The sequence below is a fragment of the Lepisosteus platostomus genome, chromosome 26 (assembly GCF_059453375.1).
Source record: "Lepisosteus platostomus isolate fLepPlt1 chromosome 26, fLepPlt1.hap1, whole genome shotgun sequence".
Classification (NCBI taxonomy): Eukaryota; Metazoa; Chordata; class Actinopteri; order Semionotiformes; family Lepisosteidae; genus Lepisosteus; species Lepisosteus platostomus.
In genome coordinates, this window is record NC_142636.1 from 3,426,531 (window position 1) to 3,440,410 (window position 13,880).

Genomic DNA, 13,880 nt, shown 5'->3' on the forward strand with positions numbered 1-13,880 from the left:
TCGAAACCATCCTCTGCTACGTGTGTCCTATGCACGATTCGTAAGCATGCCATTGGGTTAGCAAAGTGCCTTCAAATAGTCTGCATCTCCCTTTCTTTAAATTCTGTCCTGAGTTTCTCTCTCGTGTGTGTTTGTGCAAGCTTGACACTTGCGGGACTCTTTAATCTTCACCAATACGGAGATGACCAAATGTGTCTTCGGTTGTTCTGAGGTCTTTGATAGTTTCTTTGAAAGCTTCAACTGAACCTCGAAATCGAAGCAGTTATGTTTATATTGATTTCTCGCGTTAATCATTACGAACCAGGAACAGCCAGCACACTCGGTCGCATTAGTAATTATGTCACGTCTCTACTTAGCAGAGCATTCAAAGGCCCACTGGAAGTAGTAAAGCACTAAAACACTGCAAAACTGAACTCGGGAAAATCATACTGGGAGCTCTGAGCGATGTCTGCATCCAAGCCATCCAATACGGACTCTGAAACCTTGGAATATCAACACTATGATGCGCTACCTTTTACCTGGAGCAAAACGATGGAATTAGAAGAATGCTTACCGCAGGATACAACTGTGCCGCTGTTATTTGGAGCACGGTTTTCACTTGCATGAAAACTACAGCAGAACGTAGAAGGATGATCACTGAGGAGTCCACGCGGGCATGCTGAGGAGATTGTAGGTCGTACATTTCAATGATTACTGACATTTGCGCTGCTGGAGGTACAGTAATCAACAAAGAACAGGGTGTGCTACTCTCGAATCCGGTCAGCACATGATGAAAAGCCAGGAAGTATACCTTGTCAAATTGCCGTCAACAGGGACAAGTTAACCACCAGCTCCACCGGCGCCCGGCTAGCTCAGTCGGTAGAGCATGAGACTCTTAATCTCAGGGTCGTGGGTTCGAGCCCCACGTTGGGCGGTGCCCGTCTCCTTATTAACAAAGTTTCCCGCTCATCCTTGAACCTCTTACACCTCGATGGTACCGAGCACTGCGTTTTAATGCACAGGTGTGATCAAACCGAGATGAAAAGGGCGTATCTAGCTCCTTGCCCGAGAGATAAATCAAGGGTTCCGCAGATAATCCCTTGGCTCCGGTCACCCGGACGCAGATAGGAGCTGCAGCCATCATAACTTGTATGAAAACTAAGAAGAGCTCCTGTCTATTTACAGTTTCATTTACTCTAGCGTTTCCTTAAACATTGCGTGTACGAAGGCTAAGAAATTGGAGAGCTATTCTAATACAATAACTATTAGGAATCTTTTGGGCATAACAGTTTCACTGTGATTTTGCAGGTAACACGTACGTTGGGAAAACATTTTGAACGCGATCAATAACCGCACTGGAAAAATGTGGGAAAGAAAGGGCGAAAAGCGACTCTTCAACATGTGGAAATATCTTCCTGAGCGGAGCCCTCTTCTCGAAGCTCAACACTCTGCAAGAGTCACTTCTCCCAACTTGCGCCCGCAGGTTTCCGTAGTGTGCCTGCAAAGAGCCATCCGCTTGAGACAGGTGCACCTCCCGATTTCATTGAACTAAGCTAGATGCACAATTTCTAATGCAGCCTTCATCACAATAGACAGTTCATTTCTCGAAAGCTTGTCGTAAAAAAAGGAAACAAAGAACGAAAACGTATAGCTGACAATCTTCTGAAGATGCAGATTCAGCTTTGGGGAAATGGACATTTTATGTATGCAGATGCTTTTCAAGCGCTGGTTTTAGAACGTCGCTGTGCTTCCAGCATCCTTTTCAGCCTTCTAAACTGGCTACCGAGGTGCCGATCACATTGTAAAGCGGTTGAGAGGCCGGAGCTGCTCAAACCGCTCTTGCCGTTTCCCATCAATCAAAAGCACTATGTTGTTTCTTTGTATGGAAAGCTTTTCAAGTCTGGCATCGACACGCACCTTTCCTGAAACGTCCAAAAGGTGAATGCTTCGCAAAGAAATCCAGTCTACCTTCAGGGGGCATGATGTTGAAATCGGAATGAGCCCTGGGTGGGCTTGAAGCAGCAGCTGTTCAGTTAACAGCTGCACAGAAACGCACCCCGCTTGCTTTGTATCATTCGCAAGTTTCTGGTTAAAGAGTAAAAAAGGCTGGAATTCTTCTGCCAGCCGGCAGGATTTCTTCTGCACTCACCCAGAAAAGCCAAGAATTGTATTTCATCTTTCGCAAGCTGTATTTTCCAGGAGGAGAATGAATACTTGCATTAAACTGAATCAAGCCGACAGAGACGCACAGCCGTTGTTTTTCTCCATGGGAAGTTTTTCGTTAAGGAAAAACACCGTTGTCATTTTCTTGCCAGCCGGCGGTATTTCTTGTGCAGCGATGAGCCAGATTTGTATTTCGTATTTCGCAAGTTGTGTGAATTTCTTGAAGTTGAAAGTGAATTCGCTCCAGAAAAGAAATGTCCAGTCGCATGAAAGCCGTGGCTGTTTGTTAAACCGCAGGACCTGAGCTTGCGTTCTGTTTCTCATGGCGTTCGCAAAGGCGATTCCTGCCTTTAAAACTGCTGTGACTGCGACTGAAAGTGGCGTGTGGCGCAGCTTCTAAAGTCTTGTTGACGCTCCTCGATGTTGCTTTCTCTCTGCCTAAGGAAGTTCGATTGTCGCGTCGGAACGGGGAGACCTAATCCTTCCAGCTTTAAGCCACCCTTCAGTCTTCTGAAGGGTGTCCGAGTGCTAGCATGTCATTTGGCTTTTTTTGGGGGGGAAGCGGAGAGCGACATCGAAAAAGGTTACCGCCGCCGCCTCGCCCTCCGTGTTAAATGATCGCAAGCCGGCGGCGGCGGCGCTCCCTGTAGTCGTGGCCGAGCGGTTAAGGCGATGGGCTAGAAAGCCATTGGGGTCTCCCCGCGTCGGCTCGAATCCTGCCCACTACGGCGCCCTTCTCCTGTCGCTTCGGCCTGCCCAGAAAAAGGCGGAGTGCCGTTTCTCTCTTCCTGCTTCTTGTACAAACGCTAAATCGCTTGGACCTGCTGCCTTGGAAGTAATGTCTTCAACATCCACCAGTGACATTTCACAGCTGGAAGCACACAGCCACGCTTTTGGCATTGGCATGTCTTTTGCGCCCTACTTCCAGCCTTTGAAGACCTAATTATTCAAACTGAAAGAACCGGCTGAATGAGTGTTTGCAGTGCACCAGGAGGAGCAGGGACCATAGCATTGGAGGGGTGAGGATGGCGCAGATGGAAACGTTTTCATGCGCTCCTCTGGGAGGAATGAAAAGAAAAGACGAAACCGGAAACAGTAGTAGCCGCAAGAGGAAGTGTCTTCAAGCGCCAAGCAAGCGCTCCTCGTTAGTATAGTGGTGCGTATCCCCGCCTGTCACGTGGGAGACCAGGGATGGATTGCTTGACGGCGAGCCAGGTTGCTTTTCTCCCATCAGATTCCAACCGCTAATGCTAACGCAGTGTGTGGGAGCTTACATGCTTTTCCTTTCCCGTCTTTTTCGGACGACTATTCCAAAGGGGTAACCTGAAGGAATAGGGGCCTGAAGACACGAGGCATTCTTAAACCAGCACTGGGCTGCACGGCCTTCTGTTGTGATCAGGTTATATTCGAGTCAAAAAGCCAGAGCATCCGCTTCCATCCTATGGAGCACGAGCTAAATCGGAAGAGGCAGGGGATACACCTACGCCTATCGGCGCACGTTCCCTGCGTCAGGCTGCTTCAGCCATTTGCACCCGACTGGAGACGGCACTGAGCAAGCTTTTTGTCAGGAGTGGGATTCGAACCCACGCCTCCAGGGGAGACTGCGACCTGAACGCAGCGCCTTAGACCGCTCGGCCATCCTGACGCGGGCCCCTTGTCCCGGGGCGGTCTGATGAGCCACCGCGATCCCACTACGCTCCTCGAGTATCGCACTGTTATTAATACTACAGTGTGACTCCAGCATTAAAATGTTTGGAAAATGTGTCGGCTTTTATAATCCAGTGTAGAGCAGCATGTGATGATTTGTGCTACAACACCAAGCGCTCAAAGTGACGTCTGCGTTTGTCGTTGAAACTTTCAACTCTTTCATCACTTATGTAGGAAATAAAAAGAGCAGTTGTGCGCCACACGCAGAGAGGCCGTCAGCAGAGTGGCGCAGCGGAAGCGTGCTGGGCCCATAACCCAGAGGTCGATGGATCGAAACCATCCTCTGCTACGTGTGTCCTATGCACGATTCGTAAGCATGCCATTGGGTTAGCAAAGTGCCTTCAAATAGTCTGCATCTCCCTTTCTTTAAATTCTGTCCTGAGTTTCTCTCTCGTGTGTGTTTGTGCAAGCTTGACACTTGCGGGACTCTTTAATCTTCACCAATACGGAGATGACCAAATGTGTCTTCGGTTGTTCTGAGGTCTTTGATAGTTTCTTTGAAAGCTTCAACTGAACCTCGAAATCGAAGCAGTTATGTTTATATTGATTTCTCGCGTTAATCATTACGAACCAGGAACAGCCAGCACACTCGGTCGCATTAGTAATTATGTCACGTCTCTACTTAGCAGAGCATTCAAAGGCCCACTGGAAGTAGTAAAGCACTAAAACACTGCAAAACTGAACTCGGGAAAATCATACTGGGAGCTCTGAGCGATGTCTGCATCCAAGCCATCCAATACGGACTCTGAAACCTTGGAATATCAACACTATGATGCGCTACCTTTTACCTGGAGCAAAACGATGGAATTAGAAGAATGCTTACCGCAGGATACAACTGTGCCGCTGTTATTTGGAGCACGGTTTTCACTTGCATGAAAACTACAGCAGAACGTAGAAGGATGATCACTGAGGAGTCCACGCGGGCATGCTGAGGAGATTGTAGGTCGTACATTTCAATGATTACTGACATTTGCGCTGCTGGAGGTACAGTAATCAACAAAGAACAGGGTGTGCTACTCTCGAATCCGGTCAGCACATGATGAAAAGCCAGGAAGTATACCTTGTCAAATTGCCGTCAACAGGGACAAGTTAACCACCAGCTCCACCGGCGCCCGGCTAGCTCAGTCGGTAGAGCATGAGACTCTTAATCTCAGGGTCGTGGGTTCGAGCCCCACGTTGGGCGGTGCCCGTCTCCTTATTAACAAAGTTTCCCGCTCATCCTTGAACCTCTTACACCTCGATGGTACCGAGCACTGCGTTTTAATGCACAGGTGTGATCAAACCGAGATGAAAAGGGCGTATCTAGCTCCTTGCCCGAGAGATAAATCAAGGGTTCCGCAGATAATCCCTTGGCTCCGGTCACCCGGACGCAGATAGGAGCTGCAGCCATCATAACTTGTATGAAAACTAAGAAGAGCTCCTGTCTATTTACAGTTTCATTTACTCTAGCGTTTCCTTAAACATTGCGTGTACGAAGGCTAAGAAATTGGAGAGCTATTCTAATACAATAACTATTAGGAATCTTTTGGGCATAACAGTTTCACTGTGATTTTGCAGGTAACACGTACGTTGGGAAAACATTTTGAACGCGATCAATAACCGCACTGGAAAAATGTGGGAAAGAAAGGGCGAAAAGCGACTCTTCAACATGTGGAAATATCTTCCTGAGCGGAGCCCTCTTCTCGAAGCTCAACACTCTGCAAGAGTCACTTCTCCCAACTTGCGCCCGCAGGTTTCCGTAGTGTGCCTGCAAAGAGCCATCCGCTTGAGACAGGTGCACCTCCCGATTTCATTGAACTAAGCTAGATGCACAATTTCTAATGCAGCCTTCATCACAATAGACAGTTCATTTCTCGAAAGCTTGTCGTAAAAAAAGGAAACAAAGAACGAAAACGTATAGCTGACAATCTTCTGAAGATGCAGATTCAGCTTTGGGGAAATGGACATTTTATGTATGCAGATGCTTTTCAAGCGCTGGTTTTAGAACGTCGCTGTGCTTCCAGCATCCTTTTCAGCCTTCTAAACTGGCTACCGAGGTGCCGATCACATTGTAAAGCGGTTGAGAGGCCGGAGCTGCTCAAACCGCTCTTGCCGTTTCCCATCAATCAAAAGCACTATGTTGTTTCTTTGTATGGAAAGCTTTTCAAGTCTGGCATCGACACGCACCTTTCCTGAAACGTCCAAAAGGTGAATGCTTCGCAAAGAAATCCAGTCTACCTTCAGGGGGCATGATGTTGAAATCGGAATGAGCCCTGGGTGGGCTTGAAGCAGCAGCTGTTCAGTTAACAGCTGCACAGAAACGCACCCCGCTTGCTTTGTATCATTCGCAAGTTTCTGGTTAAAGAGTAAAAAAGGCTGGAATTCTTCTGCCAGCCGGCAGGATTTCTTCTGCACTCACCCAGAAAAGCCAAGAATTGTATTTCATCTTTCGCAAGCTGTATTTTCCAGGAGGAGAATGAATACTTGCATTAAACTGAATCAAGCCGACAGAGACGCACAGCCGTTGTTTTTCTCCATGGGAAGTTTTTCGTTAAGGAAAAACACCGTTGTCATTTTCTTGCCAGCCGGCGGTATTTCTTGTGCAGCGATGAGCCAGATTTGTATTTCGTATTTCGCAAGTTGTGTGAATTTCTTGAAGTTGAAAGTGAATTCGCTCCAGAAAAGAAATGTCCAGTCGCATGAAAGCCGTGGCTGTTTGTTAAACCGCAGGACCTGAGCTTGCGTTCTGTTTCTCATGGCGTTCGCAAAGGCGATTCCTGCCTTTAAAACTGCTGTGTCTGCGACTGAAAGTGGCGTGTGGCGCAGCTTCTAAAGTCTTGTTGACGCTCCTCGATGTTGCTTTCTCTCTGCCTAAGGAAGTTCGATTGTCGCGTCGGAACGGGGAGACCTAATCCTTCCAGCTTTAAGCCACCCTTCAGTCTTCTGAAGGGTGTCCGAGTGCTAGCATGTCATTTGGCTTTTTTTTGGGGGGGAAGCGGAGAGCGACATTGAAAAAGGTTACCGCCGCCGCCTCGCCCTCCGTGTTAAATGATCGCAAGCCGGCGGCGGCGGCGCTCCCTGTAGTCGTGGCCGAGCGGTTAAGGCGATGGGCTAGAAAGCCATTGGGGTCTCCCCGCGTCGGCTCGAATCCTGCCCACTACGGCGCCCTTCTCCTGTCGCTTCGGCCTGCCCAGAAAAAGGCGGAGTGCCGTTTCTCTCTTCCTGCTTCTTGTACAAACGCTAAATCGCTTGGACCTGCTGCCTTGGAAGTAATGTCTTCAACATCCACCAGTGACATTTCACAGCTGGAAGCACACAGCCACGCTTTTGGCATTGGCATGTCTTTTGCGCCCTACTTCCAGCCTTTGAAGACCTAATTATTCAAACTGAAAGAACCGGCTGAATGAGTGTTTGCAGTGCACCAGGAGGAGCAGGGACCATAGCATTGGAGGGGTGAGGATGGCGCAGATGGAAACGTTTTCATGCGCTCCTCTGGGAGGAATGAAAAGAAAAGACGAAACCGGAAACAGTAGTAGCCGCAAGAGGAAGTGTCTTCAAGCGCCAAGCAAGCGCTCCTCGTTAGTATAGTGGTGCGTATCCCCGCCTGTCACGTGGGAGACCAGGGATGGATTGCTTGACGGCGAGCCAGGTTGCTTTTCTCCCATCAGATTCCAACCGCTAATGCTAACGCAGTGTGTGGGAGCTTACATGCTTTTCCTTTCCCGTCTTTTTCGGACGACTATTCCAAAGGGGTAACCTGAAGGAATAGGGGCCTGAAGACACGAGGCATTCTTAAACCAGCACTGGGCTGCACGGCCTTCTGTTGTGATCAGGTTATATTCGAGTCAAAAAGCCAGAGCATCCGCTTCCATCCTATGGAGCACGAGCTAAATCGGAAGAGGCAGGGGATACACCTACGCCTATCGGCGCACGTTCCCTGCGTCAGGCTGCTTCACCCATTTGCACCCAACTGGAGACGGCACTGAGCAAGCTTTTTGTCAGGAGTGGGATTCGAACCCACGCCTCCAGGGGAGACTGCGACCTGAACGCAGCGCCTTAGACCGCTCGGCCATCCTGACGCGGGCCCCCTGTCCCGGGGCGGTCTGATGAGCCACCGCGATCCCACTACGCTCCTCGAGTATCGCACTGTTATTAATACTACAGTGTGACTCCAGCATTAAAATGTTTGGAAAATGTGTCGGCTTTTATAATCCAGTGTAGAGCAGCATGTGATGATTTGTGCTACAACACCAAGCGCTCAAAGTGACGTCTGCGTTTGTCGTTGAAACTTTCAACTCTTTCATCACTTATGTAGGAAATAAAAAGAGCAGTTGTGCGCCACACGCAGAGAGGCCGTCAGCAGAGTGGCGCAGCGGAAGCGTGCTGGGCCCATAACCCAGAGGTCGATGGATCGAAACCATCCTCTGCTACGTGTGTCCTATGCACGATTCGTAAGCATGCCATTGGGTTAGCAAAGTGCCTTCAAATAGTCTGCATCTCCCTTTCTTTAAATTCTGTCCTGAGTTTCTCTCTCGTGTGTGTTTGTGCAAGCTTGACACTTGCGGGACTCTTTAATCTTCACCAATACGGAGATGACCAAATGTGTCTTCGGTTGTTCTGAGGTCTTTGATAGTTTCTTTGAAAGCTTCAACTGAACCTCGAAATCGAAGCAGTTATGTTTATATTGATTTCTCGCGTTAATCATTACGAACCAGGAACAGCCAGCACACTCGGTCGCATTAGTAATTATGTCACGTCTCTACTTAGCAGAGCATTCAAAGGCCCACTGGAAGTAGTAAAGCACTAAAACACTGCAAAACTGAACTCGGGAAAATCATACTGGGAGCTCTGAGCGATGTCTGCATCCAAGCCATCCAATACGGACTCTGAAACCTTGGAATATCAACACTATGATGCGCTACCTTTTACCTGGAGCAAAACGATGGAATTAGAAGAATGCTTACCGCAGGATACAACTGTGCCGCTGTTATTTGGAGCACGGTTTTCACTTGCATGAAAACTACAGCAGAACGTAGAAGGATGATCACTGAGGAGTCCACGCGGGCATGCTGAGGAGATTGTAGGTCGTACATTTCAATGATTACTGACATTTGCGCTGCTGGAGGTACAGTAATCAACAAAGAACAGGGTGTGCTACTCTCGAATCCGGTCAGCACATGATGAAAAGCCAGGAAGTATACCTTGTCAAATTGCCGTCAACAGGGACAAGTTAACCACCAGCTCCACCGGCGCCCGGCTAGCTCAGTCGGTAGAGCATGAGACTCTTAATCTCAGGGTCGTGGGTTCGAGCCCCACGTTGGGCGGTGCCCGTCTCCTTATTAACAAAGTTTCCCGCTCATCCTTGAACCTCTTACACCTCGATGGTACCGAGCACTGCGTTTTAATGCACAGGTGTGATCAAACCGAGATGAAAAGGGCGTATCTAGCTCCTTGCCCGAGAGATAAATCAAGGGTTCCGCAGATAATCCCTTGGCTCCGGTCACCCGGACGCAGATAGGAGCTGCAGCCATCATAACTTGTATGAAAACTAAGAAGAGCTCCTGTCTATTTACAGTTTCATTTACTCTAGCGTTTCCTTAAACATTGCGTGTACGAAGGCTAAGAAATTGGAGAGCTATTCTAATACAATAACTATTAGGAATCTTTTGGGCATAACAGTTTCACTGTGATTTTGCAGGTAACACGTACGTTGGGAAAACATTTTGAACGCGATCAATAACCGCACTGGAAAAATGTGGGAAAGAAAGGGCGAAAAGCGACTCTTCAACATGTGGAAATATCTTCCTGAGCGGAGCCCTCTTCTCGAAGCTCAACACTCTGCAAGAGTCACTTCTCCCAACTTGCGCCCGCAGGTTTCCGTAGTGTGCCTGCAAAGAGCCATCCGCTTGAGACAGGTGCACCTCCCGATTTCATTGAACTAAGCTAGATGCACAATTTCTAATGCAGCCTTCATCACAATAGACAGTTCATTTCTCGAAAGCTTGTCGTAAAAAAAGGAAACAAAGAACGAAAACGTATAGCTGACAATCTTCTGAAGATGCAGATTCAGCTTTGGGGAAATGGACATTTTATGTATGCAGATGCTTTTCAAGCGCTGGTTTTAGAACGTCGCTGTGCTTCCAGCATCCTTTTCAGCCTTCTAAACTGGCTACCGAGGTGCCGATCACATTGTAAAGCGGTTGAGAGGCCGGAGCTGCTCAAACCGCTCTTGCCGTTTCCCATCAATCAAAAGCACTATGTTGTTTCTTTGTATGGAAAGCTTTTCAAGTCTGGCATCGACACGCACCTTTCCTGAAACGTCCAAAAGGTGAATGCTTCGCAAAGAAATCCAGTCTACCTTCAGGGGGCATGATGTTGAAATCGGAATGAGCCCTGGGTGGGCTTGAAGCAGCAGCTGTTCAGTTAACAGCTGCACAGAAACGCACCCCGCTTGCTTTGTATCATTCGCAAGTTTCTGGTTAAAGAGTAAAAAAGGCTGGAATTCTTCTGCCAGCCGGCAGGATTTCTTCTGCACTCACCCAGAAAAGCCAAGAATTGTATTTCATCTTTCGCAAGCTGTATTTTCCAGGAGGAGAATGAATACTTGCATTAAACTGAATCAAGCCGACAGAGACGCACAGCCGTTGTTTTTCTCCATGGGAAGTTTTTCGTTAAGGAAAAACACCGTTGTCATTTTCTTGCCAGCCGGCGGTATTTCTTGTGCAGCGATGAGCCAGATTTGTATTTCGTATTTCGCAAGTTGTGTGAATTTCTTGAAGTTGAAAGTGAATTCGCTCCAGAAAAGAAATGTCCAGTCGCATGAAAGCCGTGGCTGTTTGTTAAACCGCAGGACCTGAGCTTGCGTTCTGTTTCTCATGGCGTTCGCAAAGGCGATTCCTGCCTTTAAAACTGCTGTGTCTGCGACTGAAAGTGGCGTGTGGCGCAGCTTCTAAAGTCTTGTTGACGCTCCTCGATGTTGCTTTCTCTCTGCCTAAGGAAGTTCGATTGTCGCGTCGGAACGGGGAGACCTAATCCTTCCAGCTTTAAGCCACCCTTCAGTCTTCTGAAGGGTGTCCGAGTGCTAGCATGTCATTTGGCTTTTTTTTGGGGGGAAGCGGAGAGCGACATTGAAAAAGGTTACCGCCGCCGCCTCGCCCTCCGTGTTAAATGATCGCAAGCCGGCGGCGGCGGCGCTCCCTGTAGTCGTGGCCGAGCGGTTAAGGCGATGGGCTAGAAAGCCATTGGGGTCTCCCCGCGTCGGCTCGAATCCTGCCCACTACGGCGCCCTTCTCCTGTCGCTTCGGCCTGCCCAGAAAAAGGCGGAGTGCCGTTTCTCTCTTCCTGCTTCTTGTACAAACGCTAAATCGCTTGGACCTGCTGCCTTGGAAGTAATGTCTTCAACATCCACCAGTGACATTTCACAGCTGGAAGCACACAGCCACGCTTTTGGCATTGGCATGTCTTTTGCGCCCTACTTCCAGCCTTTGAAGACCTAATTATTCAAACTGAAAGAACCGGCTGAATGAGTGTTTGCAGTGCACCAGGAGGAGCAGGGACCATAGCATTGGAGGGGTGAGGATGGCGCAGATGGAAACGTTTTCATGCGCTCCTCTGGGAGGAATGAAAAGAAAAGACGAAACCGGAAACAGTAGTAGCCGCAAGAGGAAGTGTCTTCAAGCGCCAAGCAAGCGCTCCTCGTTAGTATAGTGGTGCGTATCCCCGCCTGTCACGTGGGAGACCAGGGATGGATTGCTTGACGGCGAGCCAGGTTGCTTTTCTCCCATCAGATTCCAACCGCTAATGCTAACGCAGTGTGTGGGAGCTTACATGCTTTTCCTTTCCCGTCTTTTTCGGACGACTATTCCAAAGGGGTAACCTGAAGGAATAGGGGCCTGAAGACACGAGGCATTCTTAAACCAGCACTGGGCTGCACGGCCTTCTGTTGTGATCAGGTTATATTCGAGTCAAAAAGCCAGAGCATCCGCTTCCATCCTATGGAGCACGAGCTAAATCGGAAGAGGCAGGGGATACACCTACGCCTATCGGCGCACGTTCCCTGCGTCAGGCTGCTTCACCCATTTGCACCCGACTGGAGACGGCACTGAGCAAGCTTTTTGTCAGGAGTGGGATTCGAACCCACGCCTCCAGGGGAGACTGCGACCTGAACGCAGCGCCTTAGACCGCTCGGCCATCCTGACGCGGGCCCCCTGTCCCGGGGCGGTCTGATGAGCCACCGCGATCCCACTACGCTCCTCGAGTATCGCACTGTTATTAATACTACAGTGTGACTCCAGCATTAAAATGTTTGGAAAATGTGTCGGCTTTTATAATCCAGTGTAGAGCAGCATGTGATGATTTGTGCTACAACACCAAGCGCTCAAAGTGACGTCTGCGTTTGTCGTTGAAACTTTCAACTCTTTCATCACTTATGTAGGAAATAAAAAGAGCAGTTGTGCGCCACACGCAGAGAGGCCGTCAGCAGAGTGGCGCAGCGGAAGCGTGCTGGGCCCATAACCCAGAGGTCGATGGATCGAAACCATCCTCTGCTACGTGTGTCCTATGCACGATTCATAAGCATGCCATTGGGTTAGCAAAGTGCCTTCAAATAGTCTGCATCTCCCTTTCTTTAAATTCTGTCCTGAGTTTCTCTCTCGTGTGTGTTTGTGCAAGCTTGACACTTGCGGGACTCTTTAATCTTCACCAATACGGAGATGACCAAATGTGTCTTCGGTTGTTCTGAGGTCTTTGATAGTTTCTTTGAAAGCTTCAACTGAACCTCGAAATCGAAGCAGTTATGTTTATATTGATTTCTCGCGTTAATCATTACGAACCAGGAACAGCCAGCACACTCGGTCGCATTAGTAATTATGTCACGTCTCTACTTAGCAGAGCATTCAAAGGCCCACTGGAAGTAGTAAAGCACTAAAACACTGCAAAACTGAACTCGGGAAAATCATACTGGGAGCTCTGAGCGATGTCTGCATCCAAGCCATCCAATACGGACTCTGAAACCTTGGAATATCAACACTATGATGCGCTACCTTTTACCTGGAGCAAAACGATGGAATTAGAAGAATGCTTACCGCAGGATACAACTGTGCCGCTGTTATTTGGAGCACGGTTTTCACTTGCATGAAAACTACAGCAGAACGTAGAAGGATGATCACTGAGGAGTCCACGCGGGCATGCTGAGGAGATTGTAGGTCGTACATTTCAATGATTACTGACATTTGCGCTGCTGGAGGTACAGTAATCAACAAAGAACAGGGTGTGCTACTCTCGAATCCGGTCAGCACATGATGAAAAGCCAGGAAGTATACCTTGTCAAATTGCCGTCAACAGGGACAAGTTAACCACCAGCTCCACCGGCGCCCGGCTAGCTCAGTCGGTAGAGCATGAGACTCTTAATCTCAGGGTCGTGGGTTCGAGCCCCACGTTGGGCGGTGCCCGTCTCCTTATTAACAAAGTTTCCCGCTCATCCTTGAACCTCTTACACCTCGATGGTACCGAGCACTGCGTTTTAATGCACAGGTGTGATCAAACCGAGATGAAAAGGGCGTATCTAGCTCCTTGCCCGAGAGATAAATCAAGGGTTCCGCAGATAATCCCTTGGCTCCGGTCACCCGGACGCAGATAGGAGCTGCAGCCATCATAACTTGTATGAAAACTAAGAAGAGCTCCTGTCTATTTACAGTTTCATTTACTCTAGCGTTTCCTTAAACATTGCGTGTACGAAGGCTAAGAAATTGGAGAGCTATTCTAATACAATAACTATTAGGAATCTTTTGGGCATAACAGTTTCACTGTGATTTTGCAGGTAACACGTACGTTGGGAAAACATTTTGAACGCGATCAATAACCGCACTGGAAAAATGTGGGAAAGAAAGGGCGAAAAGCGACTCTTCAACATGTGGAAATATCTTCCTGAGCGGAGCCCTCTTCTCGAAGCTCAACACTCTGCAAGAGTCACTTCTCCCAACTTGCGCCCGCAGGTTTCCGTAGTGTGCCTGCAAAGAGCCATCCGCTTGAGACAGGTGCACCTCCCGATTTCA

At 48.7% G+C, this 13,880-nt stretch overlaps 7 non-coding genes across 7 annotated transcripts; 4 read left to right on the forward strand and 3 right to left on the reverse strand.

Moving 5' to 3' along the window:
• Nucleotides 1–840: 840 nt before the first annotated feature.
• Nucleotides 841–913, forward strand: trnak-cuu (transfer RNA lysine (anticodon CUU)). Its single transcript has one exon. It is a non-coding gene; the product is annotated as a tRNA-Lys (tRNA).
• A 2,791-nt stretch (nt 914–3,704) lies between these two features.
• On the reverse strand, nt 3,705–3,787 carry trnal-cag (transfer RNA leucine (anticodon CAG)). The gene has a single exon. It is a non-coding gene; the product is annotated as a tRNA-Leu (tRNA).
• A 1,172-nt stretch (nt 3,788–4,959) lies between these two features.
• Nucleotides 4,960–5,032, forward strand: trnak-cuu (transfer RNA lysine (anticodon CUU)). The gene has a single exon. It is a non-coding gene; the product is annotated as a tRNA-Lys (tRNA).
• A 2,792-nt stretch (nt 5,033–7,824) lies between these two features.
• Nucleotides 7,825–7,907, reverse strand: trnal-cag (transfer RNA leucine (anticodon CAG)). The gene has a single exon. It is a non-coding gene; the product is annotated as a tRNA-Leu (tRNA).
• Nucleotides 7,908–9,079: 1,172 nt separating this feature from the next.
• On the forward strand, nt 9,080–9,152 carry trnak-cuu (transfer RNA lysine (anticodon CUU)). The gene has a single exon. It is a non-coding gene; the product is annotated as a tRNA-Lys (tRNA).
• A 2,791-nt stretch (nt 9,153–11,943) lies between these two features.
• On the reverse strand, nt 11,944–12,026 carry trnal-cag (transfer RNA leucine (anticodon CAG)). The gene has a single exon. It is a non-coding gene; the product is annotated as a tRNA-Leu (tRNA).
• Nucleotides 12,027–13,198: 1,172 nt separating this feature from the next.
• On the forward strand, nt 13,199–13,271 carry trnak-cuu (transfer RNA lysine (anticodon CUU)). The gene has a single exon. It is a non-coding gene; the product is annotated as a tRNA-Lys (tRNA).
• The last annotated feature ends 609 nt before the right edge of the window (nt 13,272–13,880 follow it).